The sequence below is a fragment of the Lepisosteus oculatus genome, unplaced genomic scaffold, assembly GCF_040954835.1.
Source record: "Lepisosteus oculatus isolate fLepOcu1 unplaced genomic scaffold, fLepOcu1.hap2 HAP2_SCAFFOLD_48, whole genome shotgun sequence".
Taxonomy (NCBI): domain Eukaryota; kingdom Metazoa; phylum Chordata; class Actinopteri; order Semionotiformes; family Lepisosteidae; genus Lepisosteus; species Lepisosteus oculatus.
In genome coordinates this window covers 649,250-671,957 of record NW_027168020.1, presented here as the reverse complement: position 1 = coordinate 671,957, position 22,708 = coordinate 649,250, and the positions used below count along the sequence as shown (strand labels likewise).

The 22,708-nt window shown below is 41.9% G+C and overlaps 9 non-coding genes across 9 annotated transcripts; 3 read left to right on the top strand and 6 right to left on the bottom strand.

The window, feature by feature from the left end:
• Positions 1-2,501: 2,501 nt before the first annotated feature.
• Positions 2,502-2,575, bottom strand: trnan-guu (transfer RNA asparagine (anticodon GUU)). Its single transcript has one exon. It is a non-coding gene; the product is annotated as a tRNA-Asn (tRNA).
• Positions 2,576-3,768: 1,193 nt separating this feature from the next.
• On the top strand, positions 3,769-3,841 carry trnar-ucg (transfer RNA arginine (anticodon UCG)). Its single transcript has one exon. It is a non-coding gene; the product is annotated as a tRNA-Arg (tRNA).
• Positions 3,842-5,391: 1,550 nt separating this feature from the next.
• On the bottom strand, positions 5,392-5,473 carry trnas-uga (transfer RNA serine (anticodon UGA)). Its single transcript has one exon. It is a non-coding gene; the product is annotated as a tRNA-Ser (tRNA).
• A 1,536-nt stretch (positions 5,474-7,009) lies between these two features.
• Positions 7,010-7,083, bottom strand: trnan-guu (transfer RNA asparagine (anticodon GUU)). The gene has a single exon. It is a non-coding gene; the product is annotated as a tRNA-Asn (tRNA).
• A 1,193-nt stretch (positions 7,084-8,276) lies between these two features.
• Positions 8,277-8,349, top strand: trnar-ucg (transfer RNA arginine (anticodon UCG)). Its single transcript has one exon. It is a non-coding gene; the product is annotated as a tRNA-Arg (tRNA).
• A 1,550-nt stretch (positions 8,350-9,899) lies between these two features.
• trnas-uga (transfer RNA serine (anticodon UGA)) lies at positions 9,900-9,981 on the bottom strand. The gene has a single exon. It is a non-coding gene; the product is annotated as a tRNA-Ser (tRNA).
• Positions 9,982-11,517: 1,536 nt separating this feature from the next.
• trnan-guu (transfer RNA asparagine (anticodon GUU)) lies at positions 11,518-11,591 on the bottom strand. The gene has a single exon. It is a non-coding gene; the product is annotated as a tRNA-Asn (tRNA).
• Positions 11,592-12,784: 1,193 nt separating this feature from the next.
• On the top strand, positions 12,785-12,857 carry trnar-ucg (transfer RNA arginine (anticodon UCG)). The gene has a single exon. It is a non-coding gene; the product is annotated as a tRNA-Arg (tRNA).
• An 8,129-nt stretch (positions 12,858-20,986) lies between these two features.
• On the bottom strand, positions 20,987-21,068 carry trnas-cga (transfer RNA serine (anticodon CGA)). The gene has a single exon. It is a non-coding gene; the product is annotated as a tRNA-Ser (tRNA).
• Positions 21,069-22,708: the final 1,640 nt, after the last annotated feature.

Below are 22,708 nucleotides of genomic sequence, written 5' to 3'. Positions count from 1 at the left end.
TTAGCTACTGATGCAGGGAATGCAACAGTGCTTGTGCTTTGCTTCTAGATCTTAGAGCTGCCTTTGACACGGTTGACCTCTCTGTTTTGTTACACAGGCTTGAGTTTGAGGTTGGCTTATCTGGAACCGTCCTTCAGTGGTTTACTTCACATTTTACTCATCGTTTTCATTATGTTCAAATATCTAATAATTGTACTGCTTCATCAATGTCACCAGTTCAATTTGGGGTACCAGAAGATCAGTGCTGGGACCAATATTGCTCTCTCTCTCTACATGCTGCTGCTAGGTAGGATAATATGAAAAAATAATATGAACTTTCATTCATATGCTGATGACACTCAAATAAACATTTTGTTTACACCAAACGACAACTCTTCTATTATCAGTTTAGTTAAATGCATTAAGGAAGGAAATACTTGGATGTGTGAAAACTTTTTGTTACTCAACTCTGAGAAAAATGAGGATCTGTTGATCGGAGGCAACAATACTGATAGGACTACTATAACTTCAGCACTTAACTCAGAGGATTTAAACATCTGCCTCAAAGAGACAGCACGTTACCTAGGCGGCATATTAGACACAAGGCTCTTAACAACTTGCATTGTTAAGTGCCTTGGGACAACCTTGTTGTGAAAGGTGCTATATAGAAATACATTGATTTGAATTGAATTGACAATGTAAAATGTTGTGTGTGTTGTTTGTTAAACAAGACTGTCTTTATTTATCAAAAAATAAAAGGAATTTGCTAGGAATGCAAACGTTAGGTTGCGCTTCTTCATGCTGCATCGTCGGCATGAGTGGAGCTTTTTAAACGTCTGTACTTACTGTGCCCCATAAGAAATCGTTTGTCCCCATTCAAAAGAGATTGTGCGATGTCCTGCAGTGTTCGCAAAGCAAACCTTTGACAGTTTGAAAAGAGGAATTTATTCTGCTTCCTGTGCGTGCAGTAGTTACAAAGTTGAACGTCTTTACACGATCTGCTGCAGTTTTCAGTGGGCGGGCTTTGTCAGAGGGCTTGGAAAAACGCACTGTGTTTCGGCTCGGGAAACATCATGAGAAGTGTCCTGCATGTTTTCTGTGTATAGCTGTCTTTTAACGCATACAGAATTCATTCGAAATCATTGATTTCTCCAATTAACAAGGTTCCCTTAAAGGATGAGTCAAAGTAACGTCTAATCGGATTAGTTTCCTTAGAGCTGGTTCAGAGTTTGCTCAAGAGTTTACCTTTCACAGATGCGCAAAGAAAAATGTTGGGGGTGCACGCTTCAAGGTGCCTTACAGCTGTAGGGAGTGATTCGAGACGATTTGTGGCGTGTGCTCGTTCCCATATACCGTACGCCCCGGGGTGCAGTGCTAAGATGAAGTACAATACCGCTTGGGCACGTAACGGCGTTACACGCAAGTGCGGGACGTGAGGCTTTTCGTTTGTTCATTTTGTTTTGCTCTGCTTTGCTTTGTTTCGTGGTCAAGAGGCGTAAGGTAAGTCGTAATCCAGGGAGAACACTGGTGGCAAACAGTCCGAGGTGAGAGGCGAGGTCCAAAGTCGAAAAGGCAGAAGGGGAGTCCAATATCCAGAATAAACGAGGTAATGGAAAAAACGCCAGGTAGAGCTCTCAAGGAGTAGACTCAATACCAGCGGGAAGCAAGTAAAGATGGTAAAAATAGCAATGCGTACCCCACGGTGGAGTGTGTGCAGGTGGGTTAACTCGTGCGGCGGCGTTTGTTAATAATCACCCTCTGCTGGTGCTGTTTAGATTGCTTAAGAGTTGGTCTTAACTGCCTGGCGGTCATGACAAGCTCCTCTTTAAGCTGTGGTTTAGTTTTGCATTCATGTGTTTCTAGAGCAGTTATTTATGGGGGTGGGTGGGTCCTTCACAGAGGCTCAGGACAAATCCCCTGCATGAAAGTCTACTGTGTGCGTTCAAACAGTCACAGGTCAAGAGCCAGGCAGGAGGACAATGGACAGAAGAGCCAACGAACTAAAAATAAAAGAACAGATATGAAAAAGCCACCATCTTTTTCTTTTTGACATTTTCCGACTTTCATGCAAGCCAGGACAAAGTTGCTCGTAGCTACTTGTGGATTCAAATACTCTATCGAGTGCTTTGATGAGTTTTTGCAATTTGATTGTCGTCCTGTCAGCCTGTTTCTGTTTTTTTTTTTCAATCTAGGGATGGAAAGTATGAGGGAAATGATGGAGCAATCAATAACCGCTCCGGAAAAATGGCAGAAAGAAATGGTCCGTCACTAAGGACATTTGTGAAGCAGAGGAGTGACATCACCACAAAGGCGACACATTCTGCTGATGGTTTTGGTGAATAATGATTGAGGCGCGTTAAGAGAAAGGTAGCTGTGTCAGCATGCGTAGGCTGCAAACGATCAAGCAAAGGTTTACTCCATGCTGAAAAGAGAAGAAAAGAAGCACAACGTTTCGACTGTGGAGCCTTCTGCGCCATCTTCTTTAGCGGTGATGATGTTTACATTGGAAAAACGGAGACATGCGTCCCTGGGTGGGCTTGAACCACCAACCTTTCGGTTAACAGCCGAACGCGCTAACCGATTGCGCCACAGAGACTGACGGCCGCTTGTGCTCCCTACATTTGCAGGTTTATGGTCAAAGAAAACAATCACTTGCGCTTCTTGCAGCCGGCAATCTTTTTCCACTGACAACCAAGAAATGGATTTCATCTTTCACAAGCTGTATGGATTTCTTCAAAAACAAGTTATTCCAGAAAGGAAATGAATTCTTGCATTAAACTGAACCAAGCTGTACATGTTTGTCTGAAATGATACATTCGGCACAACAAGACACGGAGAGAGGCACCGCTGGTATTCAGACCCAGGATCGCCTGCTTACTAGGCGGGCACTTTAAGCCACTAGGGAACAGCGCCAGCGGAGCACCGCGCTTTTACAGACACTTGGACACATCTGCGTTCGGTGTGCACTTAACCTGCTCTCTGAACCCGTTGCCTCCGTCCCATTTAATAGCAGAACTGACGCCAAGAGAAATGATGAGAAATGGCATTTATCGGGCACTTTTCATATCCAAGGAGCTCAATGCCCTTGACACCTCCCCAAGGCGACAGAGCTGTGCATTCTTTGGCGACACCATTTTTTCTTTTGTTTAATTTCTATACTTATTGATAGAATAAAAACGATATGTCATGTACTGTAAGGGAAATGTCTCTTTTCATGGGGAAAGCTAGCACCAGCAAATGTTGTGTTTAGAAGAAGTGATTTAACATGACACGTGACCTAATTTACCGGAGCAAAAGCTCACCCAGCAAGCCCTGCTTTACTTCTACAGGAGAGAAGTACTGTAGAGTCTGCAAGATGTTCAGCTGGGTAGCTACGTCAGCATGCCTCGGCTGCAAAGGAACAAGTACTAGGTTTATTGCATGCTGAAAAGAGAAGAATGGAAACACAGCGTTTCGACTGTGAGGTCTTCTCACACCTGAAGAAGCCTCACACCTGTAAAAGGCTCCATGGTTTTCTTTCTTCTCTTTTCAACATGGAATACACCTATTGTCTGCAAGATGTGACAATTTCATGGTGTTTTGGAAGAAAACCTTTTTTCTTTGAATTCAAAATCAATCGGAATTTCAGCACAACACATCAACACTTTTTCTGTTTTAAGGAGATGATATTTTAAACCTGACAAAAATAGTAGGAAACACAAGTTTCTTGCTGTGAAAATTTAGATGGGGAAGTGTACTACTAGTAGCAGTGTAGAGCTCTCTGTGGTGGAGTGCAAGCGCATGTTCTATGGGCCAGTGGCGTAATGGATAACGCGTCTGACTTCGGATCAGAAGATTGTAGGTTCGAGTCCTGCCTGGCTCGTGAGGCTTTTAAACCTCTCAGGTTCCTAGGTAACAGGTTGCCGTCATGTATATGAACTATAGAAAAGCATTTGCCACAACCCGTAAATTAGCACGCAAGTGCGGGCTGGTGAACACAGAACTGTATGGAGATCATCTCCAGCTCCGAGCTCAATTGCAATGAAAAAACATGCAGAACAGAACTGGAGAGCAGCTGAATTTGTGCTCAGTAGGGTGGGGAGGACTCAGCATTGCTATTGTTCTAATTGGCATGAACTGCAGGGGATCTGAATCAGAACATGTCAGTCAGTTTGATCATTGCGTCAATATGTAGGCCACGTTAATACAGAATTATTACTTTGTCTGTCTCGTCTTTGTATATAGCTGAATGTCCCTGACAATTTCATGTTAGTTTTTAAGAACGACATTGGTGCTAATATATACATATATAGCATATAAGGAACACGTAAAAGTTTAGTCCATGCTGAAAAGATAAGAAAACCGCCACAACGTTTCATCTTGGAATAAATCTTTACTTGTTGTTTTGCAGCCTACCCATTCTGACCTAACTCCTCCCTTGAAATTCCCTAACAGATAAGGGTACGTAACGGCTCATGCGATGCTCAGTTGCAATTTGTCCCAAAACAAACAAGAACAGCAGCTGAGGGTTTGAGTTTGAACATGCACTGTATTAAAGCAGCTTTTATTTCCATTGATAAATGCTAGATATTCCTACAGAGATTCTCCAGGTGAGTAAGCGATTCCTGTTTCTGTTTCTATTTCTGTTTCATATATACAGTATATATATGTTACATGTGTCTCTGCAATAGTATAAATGTGTTATACACTATCAGGGGCTGCTTTTTTGTGCACCTCATCTACAACAAGGGTTTTTTTTTCATTTATGTTTGTGGACCTTCACCATTTGAGGAAGTGAGTTAGATAAGAAAGTTACAGGTATGGTGAGCAATGACTGACAAAGGCACGTACTGCGTATTCCTTACAGAAGTGTAAGCAATTTGTTCTAAAAAACACCGGCTAAAGTCCAACATCGTTAGCAATCTTATTACTTAAACAGAATTAACATCAATAAACTGTAAGGTGCTGGTACATGCGAGTAGATTTGATCTTCTATTAAACAAAAATGCAATTACAGCTCTAAAAAGGTCAACCTAGACTTCTGTAACAGATCTGTTCAGGTCATCGCTGTTTCTCTGACCTTGTGAGTCTTTGGAATTTTAAAAGTGTATTTTGCTTGCCTTTCATGTGGTCTGTGTACAAGTCACTGTGGCGTATGCGGTCCTACACAGCCTTGCTATAGACGTGACGAGCCTCCGCTATGTTGCAATGGAGAACAGGTTCAGTACGGAGCTGCCGAGAAAATTCAGCTGGAAAGCTCGTTGCAGAAAAGCATCGTTCTCTGTGTCCAGCGGCAAAGCGTCCATCGTGGGTGCTGAAGAATCGATTTCACAGGCTGTGGGTCCAGGCGATTTAGAGTGTTAAAGGTCCCAGCGAAAACGAAACGGCGCTGGTCCTTTTACACGCACGCACGCAACCAAATGCAAAGGACGCCGTAGTCGGCAGGATTTGAACCTGCGCGGGGAGACCCCAACGGATTTCAAGTCCGTCACCTTAACCACTCGGCCACGACTACAGCAAGCGCCACGGCCGCTGCCTTCTTGCTACAATCGAACAGGGAGTGCGAGGCGGCGGCGGCAGCGGAGGCAACTTTTTTCAAGTTCGCTCTCCGTTTAAGAAACCTTTTACGCCATACGTGCAAGCACACACACACACACCTCAGAGGACTTAAGGGTGGCTTCAAGTTGGAATGATAAAGTCTCCCCGTTCGGACATGAAAACAGAACGTTCTTAGACAGAAAGCAATCAACAACAGAGACATCTGGACGACGATTTTAGTCACTGCACTTTGAATAGCATTTTTACTCCAGTTACAGGAGATGCACCAATGGCCCTTGACCTACGCTCTTACCAATGCCTTGAACATTCAAACAAAACAGCCCTCAAGTCCTGCGGTTTAATATAACGCTGTTACGTGTCGAGGCAGTATTTGACTCTGTCCTACCGTTGAGACACGGGGCGTATATGGAAATGAACACATGCTACGGATCGTCTCTAATCGGTCCCTACAGTTGGAAGGCTCCTTGAAGCGTGCACCCCCATCATTCATCTTTGCGCATCTGTGAAAGGTAGACTCTTGAGCAATGTTTGAGCCAGCTCTAAGGCAACTAGTGCTATTGGACAGACACCTCTGGAAGATCCTAAGAGTCTCTTAACACCACTTCCAGCAGCAAGCTTAATTGTTCGCTGGAGGTCTCCCACCCAGGTACTGACCAGGCAAAGAATCACCAGTACATTGAATGAGGAAGTTAATCCTGAAATCCAATTACATATCTCAAGGTAAGACAAATCCATAAGAACATGTCTTAGTATTACTTCGTTTACATTAGTATGGCACTGAGTTGGAGCTCCTCTTTAAGCTGTGGTTTAGTTTTGCATTCATGTGTTTCTAGAGCAGTTATTTATGGGGGTGGGTGGGTCTTCCACAGAGGCTCAGGACAAATCCCCCGCCTGAAAGTCTAATGTGTGCGTTCAGACAGTCACAGGTCAAGAGCCAGGCAGGAGGACAATGGACAGAAGAGCCAACGAACTAAAAATAAAAGAACAGATATGAAAAAGCCACCATCTTTTTCTTTTTGACATTTTCCGACTTTCATGCAAGCCAGGACAAAGTTGCTCGTAGCTACTTGTGGATTCAAATACTCTATCGAGTGCTTTGATGAGTTTTTGCAATTTGATTGTCGTCCTATCAGCCTGTTTCTGTTTTTTTTTTTCAATCTTGGGATGGAAAGTATGAGGGAAATGATGGAGCAATCAATAACCGCTCCGGAAAAATGGCAGAATGAAATGGTCCGTCACTAAGGACATTTGTGAAGCAGAGGAGTGACATCACCACAAAGGCGACACATTCTGCTGATGGTTTTGGTGAATAATGATTGAGGTGCGTTAAGAGAAAGGTAGCTGTGTCAGCATGCGTAGGCTGCAAAGGATCAAGCAAAGGTTTACTCCATGCTGAAAAGAGAAGAAAAGAAGCACAACGTTTCGACTGTGGAGCCTTCTGCGCCATCTTCTTTAGCGGTGATGATGTTTACATTGGAAAAACTGAGACATGCGTCCCTGGGTGGGCTTGAACCACCAACCTTTCGGTTAACAGCCGAACGCGCTAACCGATTGCGCCACAGAGACTGACGGCCGCTTGTGCTCCCTACATTTGCAGGTTTATGGTCAAAGAAAACAATCACTTGCGCTTCTTGCAGCCGGCAATCTTTTTCCACTGACAACCAAGAAATGGATTTCATCTTTCACAAGCTGTATGGATTTCTTCAAAAACAAGTTATTCCAGAAAGGAAATGAATTCTTGCATTAAACTGAACCAAGCTGTACATGTTTGTCTGAAATGATACATTCGGCACAACAAGACACGGAGAGAGGCACCGCTGGTATTCAGACCCAGGATCGCCTGCTTACTAGGCGGGCACTTTAAGCCACTAGGGAACAGCGCCAGCGGAGCACCGCGCTTTTACAGACACTTGGACACATCTGCGTTCGGTGTGCACTTAACCTGCTCTCTGAACCCGTTGCCTCCGTCCCATTTAATAGCAGAACTGACGCCAAGAGAAATGATGAGAAATGGCATTTATCGGGCACTTTTCATATCCAAGGAGCTCAATGCCCTTGACACCTCCCCAAGGCGACAGAGCTGTGCATTCTTTGGCGACACCATTTTTTCTTTTGTTTAATTTCTATACTTATTGATAGAATAAAAACGATATGTCATGTACTGTAAGGGAAATGTCTCTTTTCATGGGGAAAGCTAGCACCAGCAAATGTTGTGTTTAGAAGAAGTGATTTAACATGACACGTGACCTAATTTACCGGAGCAAAAGCTCACCCAGCAAGCCCTGCTTTACTTCTACAGGAGAGAAGTACTGTAGAGTCTGCAAGATGTTCAGCTGGGTAGCTACGTCAGCATGCCTCGGCTGCAAAGGAACAAGTACTAGGTTTATTGCATGCTGAAAAGAGAAGAATGGAAACACAGCGTTTCGACTGTGAGGTCTTCTCACACCTGAAGAAGCCTCACACCTGTAAAAGGCTCCATGGTTTTCTTTCTTCTCTTTTCAACATGGAATACACCTATTGTCTGCAAGATGTGACAATTTCATGGTGTTTTGGAAGAAAACCTTTTTTCTTTGAATTCAAAATCAATCGGAATTTCAGCACAACACATCAACACTTTTTCTGTTTTAAGGAGATGATATTTTAAACCTGACAAAAATAGTAGGAAACACAAGTTTCTTGCTGTGAAAATTTAGATGGGGAAGTGTACTACTAGTAGCAGTGTAGAGCTCTCTGTGGTGGAGTGCAAGCGCATGTTCTATGGGCCAGTGGCGTAATGGATAACGCGTCTGACTTCGGATCAGAAGATTGTAGGTTCGAGTCCTGCCTGGCTCGTGAGGCTTTTAAACCTCTCAGGTTCCTAGGTAACAGGTTGCCGTCATGTATATGAACTATAGAAAAGCATTTGCCACAACCCGTAAATTAGCACGCAAGTGCGGGCTGGTGAACACAGAACTGTATGGAGATCATCTCCAGCTCCGAGCTCAATTGCAATGAAAAAACATGCAGAACAGAACTGGAGAGCAGCTGAATTTGTGCTCAGTAGGGTGGGGAGGACTCAGCATTGCTATTGTTCTAATTGGCATGAACTGCAGGGGATCTGAATCAGAACATGTCAGTCAGTTTGATCATTGCGTCAATATGTAGGCCACGTTAATACAGAATTATTACTTTGTCTGTCTCGTCTTTGTATATAGCTGAATGTCCCTGACAATTTCATGTTAGTTTTTAAGAACGACATTGGTGCTAATATATACATATATAGCATATAAGGAACACGTAAAAGTTTAGTCCATGCTGAAAAGATAAGAAAACCGCCACAACGTTTCATCTTGGAATAAATCTTTACTTGTTGTTTTGCAGCCTACCCATTCTGACCTAACTCCTCCCTTGAAATTCCCTAACAGATAAGGGTACGTAACGGCTCATGCGATGCTCAGTTGCAATTTGTCCCAAAACAAACAAGAACAGCAGCTGAGGGTTTGAGTTTGAACATGCACTGTATTAAAGCAGCTTTTATTTCCATTGATAAATGCTAGATATTCCTACAGAGATTCTCCAGGTGAGTAAGCGATTCCTGTTTCTGTTTCTATTTCTGTTTCATATATACAGTATATATATGTTACATGTGTCTCTGCAATAGTATAAATGTGTTATACACTATCAGGGGCTGCTTTTTTGTGCACCTCATCTACAACAAGGGTTTTTTTTTCATTTATGTTTGTGGACCTTCACCATTTGAGGAAGTGAGTTAGATAAGAAAGTTACAGGTATGGTGAGCAATGACTGACAAAGGCACGTACTGCGTATTCCTTACAGAAGTGTAAGCAATTTGTTCTAAAAAACACCGGCTAAAGTCCAACATCGTTAGCAATCTTATTACTTAAACAGAATTAACATCAATAAACTGTAAGGTGCTGGTACATGCGAGTAGATTTGATCTTCTATTAAACAAAAATGCAATTACAGCTCTAAAAAGGTCAACCTAGACTTCTGTAACAGATCTGTTCAGGTCATCGCTGTTTCTCTGACCTTGTGAGTCTTTGGAATTTTAAAAGTGTATTTTGCTTGCCTTTCATGTGGTCTGTGTACAAGTCACTGTGGCGTATGCGGTCCTACACAGCCTTGCTATAGACGTGACGAGCCTCCGCTATGTTGCAATGGAGAACAGGTTCAGTACGGAGCTGCCGAGAAAATTCAGCTGGAAAGCTCGTTGCAGAAAAGCATCGTTCTCTGTGTCCAGCGGCAAAGCGTCCATCGTGGGTGCTGAAGAATCGATTTCACAGGCTGTGGGTCCAGGCGATTTAGAGTGTTAAAGGTCCCAGCGAAAACGAAATGGCGCTGGTCCTTTTACACGCACGCACGCAACCAAATGCAAAGGACGCCGTAGTCGGCAGGATTTGAACCTGCGCGGGGAGACCCCAACGGATTTCAAGTCCGTCACCTTAACCACTCGGCCACGACTACAGCAAGCGCCACGGCCGCTGCCTTCTTGCTACAATCGAACAGGGAGTGCGAGGCGGCGGCGGCAGCGGAGGCAACTTTTTTCAAGTTCGCTCTCCGTTTAAGAAACCTTTTACGCCATACGTGCAAGCACACACACACACACCTCAGAGGACTTAAGGGTGGCTTCAAGTTGGAATGATAAAGTCTCCCCGTTCGGACATGAAAACAGAACGTTCTTAGACAGAAAGCAATCAACAACAGAGACATCTGGACGACGATTTTAGTCACTGCACTTTGAATAGCATTTTTACTCCAGTTACAGGAGATGCACCAATGGCCCTTGACCTACGCTCTTACCAATGCCTTGAACATTCAAACAAAACAGCCCTCAAGTCCTGCGGTTTAATATAACGCTGTTACGTGTCGAGGCAGTATTTGACTCTGTCCTACCGTTGAGACACGGGGCGTATATGGAAATGAACACATGCTACGGATCGTCTCTAATCGGTCCCTACAGTTGGAAGGCTCCTTGAAGCGTGCACCCCCATCATTCATCTTTGCGCATCTGTGAAAGGTAGACTCTTGAGCAATGTTTGAGCCAGCTCTAAGGCAACTAGTGCTATTGGACAGACACCTCTGGAAGATCCTAAGAGTCTCTTAACACCACTTCCAGCAGCAAGCTTAATTGTTCGCTGGAGGTCTCCCACCCAGGTACTGACCAGGCAAAGAATCACCAGTACATTGAATGAGGAAGTTAATCCTGAAATCCAATTACATATCTCAAGGTAAGACAAATCCATAAGAACATGTCTTAGTATTACTTCGTTTACATTAGTATGGCACTGAGTTGGAGCTCCTCTTTAAGCTGTGGTTTAGTTTTGCATTCATGTGTTTCTAGAGCAGTTATTTATGGGGGTGGGTGGGTCTTCCACAGAGGCTCAGGACAAATCCCCCGCCTGAAAGTCTAATGTGTGCGTTCAGACAGTCACAGGTCAAGAGCCAGGCAGGAGGACAATGGACAGAAGAGCCAACGAACTAAAAATAAAAGAACAGATATGAAAAAGCCACCATCTTTTTCTTTTTGACATTTTCCGACTTTCATGCAAGCCAGGACAAAGTTGCTCGTAGCTACTTGTGGATTCAAATACTCTATCGAGTGCTTTGATGAGTTTTTGCAATTTGATTGTCGTCCTATCAGCCTGTTTCTGTTTTTTTTTTTCAATCTTGGGATGGAAAGTATGAGGGAAATGATGGAGCAATCAATAACCGCTCCGGAAAAATGGCAGAATGAAATGGTCCGTCACTAAGGACATTTGTGAAGCAGAGGAGTGACATCACCACAAAGGCGACACATTCTGCTGATGGTTTTGGTGAATAATGATTGAGGTGCGTTAAGAGAAAGGTAGCTGTGTCAGCATGCGTAGGCTGCAAAGGATCAAGCAAAGGTTTACTCCATGCTGAAAAGAGAAGAAAAGAAGCACAACGTTTCGACTGTGGAGCCTTCTGCGCCATCTTCTTTAGCGGTGATGATGTTTACATTGGAAAAACGGAGACATGCGTCCCTGGGTGGGCTTGAACCACCAACCTTTCGGTTAACAGCCGAACGCGCTAACCGATTGCGCCACAGAGACTGACGGCCGCTTGTGCTCCCTACATTTGCAGGTTTATGGTCAAAGAAAACAATCACTTGCGCTTCTTGCAGCCGGCAATCTTTTTCCACTGACAACCAAGAAATGGATTTCATCTTTCACAAGCTGTATGGATTTCTTCAAAAACAAGTTATTCCAGAAAGGAAATGAATTCTTGCATTAAACTGAACCAAGCTGTACATGTTTGTCTGAAATGAGACATTCGGCACAACAAGACACGGAGAGAGGCACCGCTGGTATTCAGACCCAGGATCGCCTGCTTACTAGGCGGGCACTTTAAGCCACTAGGGAACAGCGCCAGCGGAGCACCGCGCTTTTACAGACACTTGGACACATCTGCGTTCGGTGTGCACTTAACCTGCTCTCTGAACCCGTTGCCTCCGTCCCATTTAATAGCAGAACTGACGCCAAGAGAAATGATGAGAAATGGCATTTATCGGGCACTTTTCATGTCCAAGGAGCTCAATGCCCTTGACACCTCCCCAAGGCGACAGAGCTGTGCATTCTTTGGCGACACCATTTTTTCTTTTGTTTAATTTCTATACTTATTGATAGAATAAAAACGATATGTCATGTACTGTAAGGGAAATGTCTCTTTTCATGGGGAAAGCTAGCACCAGCAAATGTTGTGTTTAGAAGAAGTGATTTAACATGACACGTGACCTAATTTACCGGAGCAAAAGCTCACCCAGCAAGCCCTGCTTTACTTCTACAGGAGAGAAGTACTGTAGAGTCTGCAAGATGTTCAGCTGGGTAGCTACGTCAGCATGCCTCGGCTGCAAAGGAACAAGTACTAGGTTTATTGCATGCTGAAAAGAGAAGAACGGAAACACAGCGTTTCGACTGTGAGGTCTTCTCACACCTGAAGAAGCCTCACACCTGTAAAAGGCTCCATGGTTTTCTTTCTTCTCTTTTCAACATGGAATACACCTATTGTCTGCAAGATGTGACAATTTCATGGTGTTTTGGAAGAAAACCTTTTTTCTTTGAATTCAAAATCAATCGGAATTTCAGCACAACACATCAACACTTTTTCTGTTTTAAGGAGATGATATTTTAAACCTGACAAAAATAGTAGGAAACACAAGTTTCTTGCTGTGAAAATTTAGATGGGGAAGTGTACTACTAGTAGCAGTGTAGAGCTCTCTGTGGTGGAGTGCAAGCGCATGTTCTATGGGCCAGTGGCGTAATGGATAACGCGTCTGACTTCGGATCAGAAGATTGTAGGTTCGAGTCCTGCCTGGCTCGTGAGGCTTTTAAACCTCTCAGGTTCCTAGGTAACAGGTTGCCGTCATGTATATGAACTATAGAAAAGCATTTGCCACAACCCGTAAATTAGCACGCAAGTGCGGGCTGGTGAACACAGAACTGTATGGAGATCATCTCCAGCTCCGAGCTCAATTGCAATGAAAAAACATGCAGAACAGAACTGGAGAGCAGCTGAATTTGTGCTCAGTAGGGTGGGGAGGACTCAGCATTGCTATTGTTCTAATTGGCATGAACTGCAGGGGATCTGAATCAGAACATGTCAGTCAGTTTGATCATTGCGTCAATATGTAGGCCACGTTAATACAGAATTATTACTTTGTCTGTCTCGTCTTTGTATATAGCTGAATGTCCCTGACAATTTCATGTTAGTTTTTAAGAACGACATTGGTGCTAATATATACATATATAGCATATAAGGAACACGTAAAAGTTTAGTCCATGCTGAAAAGATAAGAAAACCGCCACAACGTTTCATCTTGGAATAAATCTTTACTTGTTGTTTTGCAGCCTACCCATTCTGACCTAACTCCTCCCTTGAAATTCCCTAACAGATAAGGGTACGTAACGGCTCATGCGATGCTCAGTTGCAATTTGTCCCAAAACAAACAAGAACAGCAGCTGAGGGTTTGAGTTTGAACATGCACTGTATTAAAGCAGCTTTTATTTCCATTGATAAATGCTAGATATTCCTACAGAGATTCTCCAGGTGAGTAAGCGATTCCTGTTTCTGTTTCTATTTCTGTTTCATATATATATATACAGTATATATACAGTATTGTACTATTATTATATAATTCGTTACACTGTGGCTGTGTTGTGTGTGTTAAGCTGCTGTTGCACTGCAATTTCCCTCACGGGATCAATAAAGTATCTATCTATAAGAAGACATTACCAACAACGACCACAAGATGGAGATATTGTCTAGACATTACCAACAACGACCACAAGATGGAGATATTGTCCAAAGAGGCAAGAAGGGCAAAGCCGCGATAAGGTAAAATCATTTTTTGTAAGAGATTGGTGTCAGAATGCACATCCGTATCCCAAACAGAATCTCTAGTAAAATATGATCATTTGTGAAACAGGCAAATGAGTGTCTGCTACAATATGATTGCTACAGATGCAGCCATTCAAAATGTGCGGGCGATACTGCATTATTTTCCGGTACGCTGTACGCAGTCTACCGCGAGTTACCGGTAAATACCGCGAGTTACCGGTAAATACCGCTAGCAAAATAATAGTATCCGGAATTTCCGCAAGGTGGAGCTAATAAAGCTCAACTTCTCATGTTTGAGCTGTAGCCATCAAAGTCTTTAATGAAGATATTACTAATAGTATTAATAATAAATGACCTTGGACAAGCTGTAAACTCAAAGTATTGCCCTGGTCCACATTATTTTTTTCACTGACCTTCTTTGTAAAAGTAACACCACAGCATTTCGCAATCACGCATTTTTTTCCAATCATGCAAAGTACAGTAATTTTTGAGAATCGATTCACCATGCCTTTCACATGCTCATAAAAGAGATTGATTTAGGAACATAAACATATTACCGTATGCAAACTGTACTGTATACAGTTTGTATATGTATATGTATATGTATATGTATATGTATATTTAATGTCTTAACTGTGCCCGTTTAAGTATTGAATATTTATATGGAATTTTACCACTGAAGGGAAATCTTAGTGCCTGAGCATAAAAAGAATAGGAGCGTAATGCAACGCGTGTGAAGGCCATAAACGATATTAATTTTGGAACATAAACATACAGTATATGGCTGGTCTCGGTACTTTAAAGAAAACATACACGAAACATGGTTTCATTATGACCAGAATCGGTCTTGAGATATTTTTAACTTGATTTACAGTATTTGAGAGGTATGTCTTGACACCGATACTACGTAAATACTCCTCACGTATATGTTTCTAGGTTTATATTATGCATTTCATACGGTCAAATTGCTTTTGAGCAACTGATAAGAAGCGCGAAACGGTATGCCCAGGGCGTTTTAGTTTTTGTTTTGTTTTAATGCAGTGCAGTGGATTGATTAGAGATATCAAGTACATACAAGTCATTTTTTAAATGTTGTAGTTCGTCTTGTAAAAATGTTACGAGTACATCATCTGTCAACAATTACACAGGTTCTGTTTCCATATTGCGGTTTTTGGTTACGTAATACTATTTTCTAATTTCACGTTGTGAATATATGATTTGGGCAAACAGAGCCGCAAAGAAGTACATTATGGGTTGTTGTTGTTTTTTTGCAGTTTTATCTAAAATAAGCGATGCTTAAACCTTTGTCTGATTCTTGTGAAACTATCCACACGACAGTTACCTAGGAGTTGACTTCAGTGATGTCACTGATGGGATGTTTCTAAAAATCCATCCTCTGTAAAACATCTTCTCTAGTTGTTCTGCATATGTATTCGCTAATGAAGCTGTGTGTTCTGAGCCTGGTTCTCTACATTTCTGTATGAACCAGCTTAGAGGGCTAAAGACAGCTTGTGTTTAAATTGAGTGTAAGGTAATTTATGCTTCTAAAGTCATGGTCAGCATTTATTATTGTACTGTGCTGTAAACTTCTTCTGTGCCTAATTACATTATTTTATAGTCGATAATGTTTCTGTAGTGCTTTTTCAGCCCTCAGCATGTGACTGCGCTGGTGGTGCTGTGGGTTAGGTTCCTGACTCCTATGTCACATGGTCTGTGGTTGAATCTCATGGAACTATGACTTTAATTTTTAACAAACATTTCTTTGAAAAAATGAAACATTTCCCTTGGTCAGAGATTAAATAAAACCTCACTCGCATCAAAACAAATTTATATTTCTAAATATCACAACATGATCGAATTTACGTCTTTTTAATAACAATGAATAGTCACCTATGCGTTACAAAATAAACATTTATATTGATTTGAATCGAGTTTTGATTTAAATCGTAAACGCGTGTTTAAAGGCGATATACTGTATAAAAGCGCTGATTCTTATGGAATGTGTTTGGCCGGGGATTCAAAAAAATTATTTTTTTTAATCGCGTATCTAAGGAAAATTGCAGTATAACTTTGTTCATGCACAAACAGTGGCATGTTACATTATAATTTGGGTGTCTCCTCTTGCCAGAAAGCTCTAAATTGGATTTTGAGTGCGGTTTTTGACTTTTTCTAAATTGCAACCCATAAATAAAGCTGATACAGTTTAGACTTACTGTATTCTAAACTGTATTACAACATCACATTGGACAATGCAACGTAAATTGCAAAAATGCACTTGGAATCTGTCCAAGCCCTACTACGAAAATTATTAAAACTGCGACACTTATCATTCATCTTTAAATAAACTTTATTTTATATAGCGTTTTAAGCGAATAGGTAATTAGATTGCTCATAAACCTAATCGCTTTTTCTACATAAACACAGCGTGATTGCTCTCTGAAAATGCTTTTTTCTTTATATTAAGGCTCAGATTTCAACTATAGATTGTATTATTATAAACTTTCTTGGAAAAATGTCTTTTATGTAAACCATGTTTGCTATTAATTCATTTAGGGCTAAAATACGTTCATTGTCTTCCAATCGAGTCGAGTTGACATTGGAAGCTTGCCACGCCCGGACTGTTACACCAACGCATTAGCATGTTGAAGCGATTTCATTGAGGAGGCCATCTACTAGTTAACACTGTACTTCCTACTTTGAAAACACCTGTGAAATTGGTTTAATTCGTCACAGCCAGCACTCCGGCAGAGAGGGGGGTTGTACTCGTTAATGTCTGATGACATACAAGTGGAAAGATTACAGATTTTAATCGTTTTTTTTCTGAACCAGGGAAAATCTGATCATGTTTCTCTATAACAATAATAAAAAACTTTATTTTAAATTATTTTACATATCCCGCTTGCACATCGCACGACTTTAATAAATCTATTCTTTATTAATACTAAATAAATAATACTAAAAATACTACAGCAAAGAGGTCACTTGATTTTTGGAATAATTCCAAATAGCACAATGATCCGCTGGCATTCCTGAAGTCTGTTTAGTGCATAATCTTCCAAATACAATCACTAAGCAATTATAAGAATTATACCATCCTATTTCTTTGTGATGTCCTGTAAAAACTAAACCTATTTTTATAAGGCTTTTACTCAAAAGGTTTCCAAACACACAAAGCATTTGTGAAGTACTATAGTATTTCTAAAGGTTACTGGTACAACATCAATCATTAAAGCTTAACAATAAAGTTTAGATTGCTGACTATGGACTAACTACATTAACTAACTGCAATGCAACATTATACATTTTACAAGAATATCTGGTTGAATTCTTGCATTTGTAGCCAATTTAATGCGAGAGAAATAAGCCAATTTAATTATTTCACAAAAAATAATGTAATATAAAATGGATGTTTTTAACTTTATTGTAGTGTTTTAGAAACTAATATGTCTTCAAAAATGGTTGTTTTTCACTCCTAGGAATGAAAGCTGTTGTTATATGATGTTTATTTTCAAATTTGGAAAAATCAAAGGATTCTAGCTTTCTCCCCTTGCAGGCATCGGACACAGAGAACCTCATGGTTTTCCTAAAAATCATTTTTTATGTTCCCTGGTGTTCCAAACTTAGTTTTAATTTGTTATTATGTTAAAAACAGGGTAATAAATTTCTAATTGGACTATAAATAATGTCATATTGTCTGCTATAAAACTGATGTTTTCAACTCTATTGTAGAGATTCTAGAATCATCTAATAGAGAATTGAAATAAAAAAAGGGCATAAGAAAACATTACCAACAACGACCACAAGATGGAGATATTGTCTAGACATTACCAACAACGACCACAAGATGGAGATATTGTCCAAAAAGGCAAGAAGGGCAAAGCCGCGATAAGGTAAAATCATTTTTTGAAAGAGATTGCTGTCAGAATGCACAACTGAATCCCAAACAGAATCTCTAGTCAAATATGATCATTTGTGAAACAGGCAAATGAGTCTCTCAGGTGCCCATTGCTCATTTTCAGACACATTTATGCAATACTTTCACCATGCGTTGAGCAATAGGGATTAAAGATACCAGAGGTAAGGTTTAAAAGTGATTCTGAGGTGCAACACATCAGCAATACAGCTAGGCATCTGAAATGCGGGGTTTGAGAGCCCTTCAGGGAACACCGTACCCTAAAGGTACCAGAAGTCCAGTAGTATAAGCATTAAGTCACTGTCACCCCTGTTACAATGTGATTGCTACATATCTTCATTTCTTTGGTTTTTAAGGAGTAAGAGTGCAGGGGGTCTAAATCTGCGATCCAGTGTGTTGAAGTATTTCACAACATTACCTGTAGCCCGTATGGAAATAAATACTAATTCTGATTATTGCCCTGGGCATGTACCAATAAATCACCGAGCATATATATATATATCACTGTGTTGAAGCTAGAGACCTGTATGTAATATTATGGTGCTAAAATGTCATTTTCACATATATTAATGTAATAAATGATTGCTTATGCTTTATAAACAAATCTAATTAAAATAAATGATTAAGTTTTGTATTTATCTTGTACCATAGAACATGATTTTCTTTGTATTTCAAGCCCACAAAGTGTCCAAATGACGCACTACATGATATAAGGAAGATTATCACATGCATATCGGTATTATCTTTCTTATGAAAATGCATTCCTTTCATTACCTTTTACTTTTTAAAATGAACTCAAATTGTGTATAATGTAATAATTTAAGTAGAAGTGCTTCACTGCTCTATGCCGTCTGGAAATAAATCCTCAGACTACTTACTGCCCTGGGCATGTACCAATAAATTACAGGAGCACATCTATATATCACTGCGTTGAAGCAGGAGACACACAATCACTGCAAACACATCCTAAATACAGTGTTCTAGCACCTTTGACCTCATCCAGAACATATCATTTCTTGAAAGGGATTGCTGTCCGAATGCACATCTGAATCCCAAACAGAATCTCTAGTAAAATACGATCATTTGTGAAACAGGCAAATGACTGTCTCAGGGGCCCATTCCTCATTCTCAAGACACATGTATGCAGTACGTACACCATGCATTGAGCAATAGGGATTAAAGACACCACAGCTAAGGTTAGAAGTCATTCTGACTATATTCTAAAATATTGGACTCATATTCTTATGATGGCAGACATGATGCTGCGTTTAAAACCGGGGTTAATGGACATTATATGACTGTCAATTCTGTTTTGTTTTGGAGACTCTTGGCTGCCTATATGGTACACTGCAGCGTGAAGGAATTATTTTCCAAAACTGTGTCAGCTCAAAAGTTGTAAGAGAACCTCTCCAGCTGCTTTAACTCTCTTCATTTTTGTCATTTAATTGTCTGTCGGCACTATGTGGCAGCGTTGCATGACAACCCCTCTCACCACGGAAAGGAACCTAACAGCTTTGGTAAGAGAGGAGAAAAGGACCTGGCCAGTAAGGGGCACGAACCCGTGACTTTGGCGTTATTAGCACCATGCTCTAACCAACTCAGCTAACCGGCCTCACGACAGTGGTTCTCTCTGTGCTGCAAAAAATCGAACTCAGGGAATTTCTTTTGCCCTCCTTTGAATAGAAAGCCGTGTAATTCAGTGTACGGGCTTTCTCATGCAGTTTCATGGTTCTTGTAACCCAAATCCTACACTGGCCTGAAGTGCCCCCCATTTCACAGAATTTTTCAGCTGATTTAAAATGTACCTAAAGGAGAAGCATTATTGAAGACGATCAATTACCAAGAGCTTTTGTCAAAGGTTTTGGTGGTCATTTTTAATGACCACAGAGCGATGTGACCTCGGTTTTACATCTCATCCAAAAGACAGCGCCCTTTTACAACACAGTGTCTCCGTCACTATGCTGGGGCATTGGGACCCGCACAGACCTCAGGGTGAGCGCCCCACCGCCGGCACCATTAACACCGCTTCCAGCTGGAAGCTTTGTTTTTCCCTGTAGCTCACCCTCATCCGGGTACTGACCTGGCTCACACCTGCTTAGCTTCAGTGGGTTTTCAGTTGCGAGTTGCAAGGGGATGCAAGTGATGGAGCAGCTAGCTGCAAAAGCCACTGCATTGGCGGGGAATCAAAGCCGAGCCTCCCGCGTGGCAGGCGAGAATTCTACCACTGAACCACCAATGCTCAGAACCCGGGCCTTCAAAAAAGACGCTTTTTTGGTGCTCTGTGCAAAAAGCGTCGACATCTGCTTCCAGCTGTAAAATGCCATTCGCGGACGCTGAAGAACTTATTTGCAAGGGAGCGGGTACAAGCAATTTGGCATTTTAAAACCACCAGGAACACCGAACAGGCGCGCTTCTTTGCTTGCGCCGAAACACAACGACAGGAGGTGGACAACGTAGTCGGCAGGATTCGAACCTCTTTCTGTCTATTATATACTAAATGTTCTCTTGTCTGTCTCTTGTTTGTATAGAACTGAATGTCCCTGACAATGTACTGTTAGTTTTAATTGAAGAACGGCATTTGTGTTCAAATATATCAGACAAGTTTACGTAACTGCTCATGCGACACTCAGTTGTAATTAGTCAAGAAATAAAGTCGAACAACAGCTGCGGGTTTGATTCTGAACGTATCAGATTGCAGCACCTTTTACTTCCATTGACAAATGATAGAGATTCGAAGAGAGATCCTTCAGACCAGCAAGCAAACCCACGGCTATTTCGGTTTTCTATCTAGGCAACGTTGGTGTCTGCAATAGCATACATGAAAGCGTGATGCAATTTCTGTGGCTAAATTTGTTGCACGTCATGCACAGTAAGAGTGTTTCTAACACCAAATAAAAAGTCAACAATTAGCGATCACGCCTTCTCCTCAGTTAACCCACTGAAACCCTTGCTGTTAACAGTTCTTTAATGCATGCTTTACGAGCACCTACATATTGTGTCGGTTCTTTCAGTTTTATTCATTAGGTTTTCAAAGGCATAAGTAGAACACCAGAGGTGCGAACGCAAGATGTGTGGTTATCTGAAGAACTCATTTCCATGGCAGCGGGGCCAAGCTATTTAGTGTTTTTATAGTACCAGGGAAGGAGAAGCGGCACTTCACCTTTGCCGCGCAGGCACAAGGAGACGTGCGGCAGACGCCGTAGTCGGCAAGATTTGAACCTGCATGGGGAGTCCCCAACGGATTTCGAGTCCATCGCCTTAACCACTCGGCCACGACTACAGCGAGTTCACCATCGCCGCATTCCTCCTTTAATCTAACACGGAGTGCGACGTGGCTGCGGAAACCTTTTCAAAGTCGCTCTCCGTTAAAAAAAAATAATACCTTTGACAAAATACGTGCCGGCAGACAGACACGCCTCAGAGGGTTTAAGGCTGGCTTCATGTCGGAATGATAAAGTCTCCCCGTCCGGACATGAAAATGCCACTTTGTTACACACAAAAAAAGAATCAACAACAGAGAAATGCCCACAAGCATTTGAAAAGCCGCACCACGTCGCACTTGAAATAGCTCTTACATTAGTGGTAGACGCAGGAATCGCATTTTTATTTACGCTCTTACCAACGCGATGGAAAGCAAAACAAAGCAAAGCAGAGCAAAACAAAACGAACAAACGAAAACCCTGCACATAACGCCATTACGTGCCCAAGTGGTATTGTACGTCATCCTAGCACTGCACCCCGGGGCGTACGGTACATGGGAACGAGCACACGCCACGAATCGTCTCGAATCACTCCCTACAGCTGTAAGGCGCCTTGAAGCGTGCACCCCCAACATTCTTCTTTGCGCATCTGTGAAAGGTAAACTCTTGAGCAAACTCTGAACCAGCTCTAAGGAAACTAATCCGATTAGACGTAACTTTGACTCATCTTTTTACGCTCAGTGCTGGATTGCTCAAACTCCAGCTAGGGTTAGGGTTAGCATTACCACGCTACTTAGACACTTTGTTTACGCTCAGTGCTGGATTTTGGGAACTTCAGGACGAGTGGGAATTTTCTCCTATCTGTCCATTCTGTTTTGTTTTGGAGACTCTTGGCTGCCTATGTTGTACAGTGCAGCGTGAAGGAAACATTTTCCAAAACTGTGTCAGCTCAAGAGTTGTAAGAAAACCTCTCCAGCTGCTACAACTCTCTTCATTTTTGTCATTTAATGTGACACTCGATGTATAACTGGAGCCTCACATATGCAAATGGTGCGGCTCCAGTTCGACACCCAGTTCGACACCACTTTACAGTATATGACAAAAGCATGGCAAACTGTGCCGGACCAGCAGATAACTTCCGCTTATTTTGACCATATTAAACATTGGAAATCTTCCCACTTGCATTTGTGACACTTGATTTTGGCTCCACCTAAGAAACTCTTAAATCTTCTAACACTTTTCTCTTCTCCCGCAACACACTTGTCTGTCGGCACTATGTGGAAGCGTTGCATGACAACCCATCTCACCACGGAAAGGAACCTAACAGCTTTGGTAAGAGAGTAGAATTACCTGAAGAACTGCTTTCCATGGAAGCAGGACCAAGCGATGTAGCATTTTTATAGTACCAGGAAAGGAGAAGCGGCACTTCGCCTTTGCCACACAGGCACAAGGCGACGTGCAGCAGACGCCGTAGTCAGCAGGATTCGAACCTGAGCGGGGAGTCCTCAATGGATTTCAAGTCCATCGCCTTAACTACTCGGCCACAACTACAGTGAGCTCGCCGCCGCCGCATTCCTCCTCCGGAGTGCGAGGTGTCTGCGGAAACCTTTTTAAAGTCGCTCTCCGTTAAAAAAAAAATACCTTTCACAAGATACATGCCGGCAGACAGACACGCCTCAGAGGGTTTAAGGCTGGCTTCACGTTCAAATGATAAAGTCTC